The sequence below is a fragment of the Marmota marmota genome, unplaced genomic scaffold (assembly GCF_001458135.2).
Source record: "Marmota marmota marmota unplaced genomic scaffold, marMar, whole genome shotgun sequence".
NCBI classification, from domain to species: Eukaryota; Metazoa; Chordata; class Mammalia; order Rodentia; family Sciuridae; genus Marmota; species Marmota marmota.
This window is the reverse complement of record NW_025999880.1, coordinates 9,819,920-9,823,991: the sequence shown is the minus strand read 5'-3', so window position 1 is coordinate 9,823,991 and position 4,072 is coordinate 9,819,920. Positions and strand designations below refer to the sequence as shown.

General features: G+C 37.9%; 1 pseudogene; it reads right to left on the bottom strand.

Moving 5' to 3' along the window:
* Window positions 1-1,750: 1,750 nt before the first annotated feature.
* Window positions 1,751-2,892, bottom strand: LOC107150734 (annotated as a pseudogene).
* Between the last annotated feature and the right edge of the window lie 1,180 nt (window positions 2,893-4,072).

Sequence of the window (4,072 nt, the reverse complement as noted above, 5' to 3'; positions counted from 1 at the left end):
GGGCCCTTCCTGCTTTCTCAGATCCTATATTTTCCCTCCCCTTGTGGCCTGCTCTGGAGTAGCAGGCTCCTGGTCATAGCTCAGCAAGCCTCATACTCCTATATGGCTTTTTAAAAAGACTTCCTCCTGGTTCTCCTCTCATAGTCTGCATTAACAGGTGTTTACTCTTCAGTACTAAAATAAATTTCAAGCTGTTGGCCTTTCCTGACTAATAGTTTAAGAGATAAACTTGAGAAAAACATATTCAAGATTCAGTTTGGGGGGAAGGATACTGATGCAAATGCATATTCTAGGAGATTATTAGAAAACATTGATAGTGAACACTGTATGGCCTATAGGAACCACACTGGGAATTTTTTTAGCTCAGGATTATTTTAATGTTCTATCTTTATTCTGGAAAAAATAAAAGACATACTCTAAAGCTGCATTCATACAAATCATCTCAATGCAGTTCCAATGTCAATAGAAGACTACTAAGAATTTATGTTTTCCCCAACTCACTATAAAAATTGTGAAACATGCAAAAAACCTGAAAGAATTGTAGAGTAGTCATTTAAATGGGATAGTCAATATTTTTCTAGTTTGTCTTACATGTATCTATCCTTCTATCTTTTCATCTCCTCATTTAATTGATCCATCTTACTGCTCATTTATCTTAAAGCAAAACAGCATTAGAGTTATACCTAGTAGTGGGGATCATTTTGGCATATGCATGAACACATGTAACATAATTTGCTACATTTCAATCACCAGTACCTCTTCTTTCCCTCCCCTCCTCCCTCCCCCTGACCCCCTTCTTCTACTCAGCTTGTCTTTCTTCTACTTTTTTATTTTCTTAGTTATTGCATTATAGTTAAACATAAAACTGAAATTCACTATTTATGCATGCATATAGCATAAATGGGTCAATTTCATTTTGCAGATCCTCCACTTTCCCATCCTTCCTCCCTCCACCTAAATCCTCTTCCTCTATTCCAATGTTCTCCCCTTTATTTTCACAAGATCCCCTCCCTCCCTTTTATAATAATGTTAGAGTTATCATAGCAGCTGGGTTCATCTCGACATCTTCATACATTCATGGAATTTGATTTCTGTTCATGTCCTCTTTTCCTTCCCCCCATGCTGTACTGATTTTTCTGTTTCTCTCTCCTTCCTTCCTTCCTTCTTCCCTTCCTTCCTTCCTTCCTTCCTCCCTTCCTTTCTCTCCCCCATCCCTCTCTCCCTCCCTCTTTCTTTCTTTCCTTTTGATCGGTTCTTCCTGCTTATACATTAAGGTGAAATTCCCTGTGGTATTTTTATATATGCACATAGCATGATGTTTAAAAAATTTATTCTAACTTCTTTCCTTTTCCCAACCCTCCTCTCTCCCTCTTTTTAAGATTCCTTATTTCTCTAGTTTCTGCCAAGAAAACATTCAGTTAAACTTCCCATCTGAAAACTTGTCCATTTAAGTACATGTATTTTTCTTCAATTAATAGCGCATACCTTCACCATAATCTTAAAATTGTTTCCTGTCAATGGCATGGTTACTTTGAATAATATTTAAGTGAGTACATTTATTTTCTGGTTTCTGACAAAATTCTTCTATTAGGCCAGTTCAGTAGAAAGCAAAACTTTTTTTTCTATTTTTTTTCTTTTACTTGCAGATGTTTTATGGGAGGATTTTATTCACTATGTACAGGATCTTCTAAAGAATGTAGGTTGCTCACTAGCCAGGTAACTCAAATGATACCAGGCTGCTCAGGGGGCACTAAATGTTGACAATTTTGGCGGGTTTTATATCTTCAATTTCAGAAGAAAGCTAGCGATAAGTGTGATGATACCATAGCACCTCCATGGCCTTTAGTTCCAGTGGAACTGCCTGAAAATCAAGGTCTTATAAGCAGGGAAGATGAGGCAATGTTATGTCTCTGATGTGCATCCATCCCACTTTATCCATCCTTGTCCAGGGCTCAAATGGTTTTATTTTAAAGAGTTTTGCTATCAACTGATAGGCAAATCATGGCAAGGGATAGAAGAGGAAGGGTCTGTGAGCCATAGCAAAGACGTCCTGCAATAGGTCAAAGAGGAGGTACTTACTGGGCCCAACAAAGGCAAAAGTTTTCCCTCTGGCATCTGGGTCTTTAAATGTATTAATAATTCCTTTGGATACATCCACAATATATATTGGTTGTTTCTCAGTCTTCCTGCCCAAGGAAATAAGAGGTGCACCAGCAAACCAACGAATATTTACAATGTGGTTGAGGAATCTATCCTCTCTTCCAAATATGTCTGATGGTTTTATGATGGTATATTCTGGAAATGCATTTCTCACTTCCTTCTCTCCAACAGCCTTCTCTCTCAGATATCTAGAAGTGCTTCTAATATCTGCATTCAGAGGGGAAACATGGATGAAATTTTCAACTCCAGCTTCCTTAGAACTTTGAGGTAATGCTTGGGGAGTCTTCATGAAAATATCCTCAAAAATCAAAGTTTCTGGTTTCCCAGTCTCATCTAACAAGATTGATGACCACATTGCTGTGTTCCAGTGCTCTTCGGATAGAATCTCTGTCTCTTCCATTTCTTTCCAGAAAGATAATCTGGCCCAGGTCATCCATGGGCTAAAGATATGAAATATCATAAGAATCATACCTATATGGTATGATCACCCGTGACCCCATCTGTTCAACATGGTGACAACATATGGGCCAAGGAATCCTATTGCTCCAAACAACGGTAGCCATGACCCCACTGACAGAGGAACGCCCACTTTTTCCATGAGGAATGAGAGCATGATGAATCTGGTAACAGGGTGGGCCATGAACCCCAGAAGTGGCTACTGCAGAAAGAAATGGTAGAAGGTGACACTGACAAGGCCTGCACAAACCAGGAGTGAACAGCGGCTTCCATCTTCTGAAAGCAGAACATTTGTAATACTACTAGTTTAGGTATTGTAGACACTGCAAGAAAATTTGATATTTCAAATTTGACTTGGTGCTATGCCATTACTATTTATATGAGGCCAACATAAATAGTTGCTGGGCAACCTCTATCTTCCAGCTTTTGTGTACTCCCTAAAGACAAGTTTCTCAGTACGATTTATTATCTTTAGCCTAAGAGGCCAGGGATGCTGCTTGGCTAGCAGGTGGATGTTTGGAGGTGTAGTCCATGAGGCTGCAGAGCTGCTCAGTGGAATAATGAGGAGTGACACAGGAGTGGGGGATGAGAAGATGGGGGGATGGTACAAAAAATTAATAAATCAGATAGTATGTTATTTAGTACTAAATGACTAGCCAGGACAACTAAATATGGACATGGTTAAAATGTGGACCTCTGGGAGCTGGACTGGCAGGGGGTGAGAAGAGTTTTGGTGGGAATCTGCTGTTTCTCATCATAAACCCTCCTATAACACCAGTCATCATCCTGATCATAGCATAGTGTTTATTTGGGCCAAATCATCTCTAAATTCTTTAAATTTATGATATTTTATATTCTTATATTTTTCTTCTGTTTTGCATAATATTTACTCTCCAGTAATCTTTCAAAAGTCCTGTGAGATAGAAGATGGTATTTTTGTGATTTCATAGAAATGGAAACTTAATCCTGAAGTAAGATTGGAGTCTTTTAACTCAGGACATGTGTTCTGAAGTCTGTTCTCTTTCCTGTCACATCTTAATAATATTTGATTCAAGGAAAAAAATTACTCATAAGATAATGTATTTTCAGTCTTCAGTGCCAGAATAACTTTCTCTCCTTAGGAACCAAAACGTTTTCTCTTATCAGATAATGAAACCTGTGTAAGTTCTTATTGAAAGCCCTGTTTTGTTTGAGAAACCCAAACACCAATGTCTTACTCAAATAGTATAAAGTAGTATAATCCTTATACATTTTTTTTCCGATCTCACTTTTATCTTTACCCTCTGTGTGTATAGTCAAACTATCCAAAGTAAATAAACAAGTGAATGTATGAATATGTCAATAAATTATTCCATGGCCCACTTCTTTTTCTACTCTGATGATTTTATTTTAAATTGTACACCTTTCATAATGCCTGACATTGTTATAATTTCTGCAGGAAGGCTCTCTGACTATT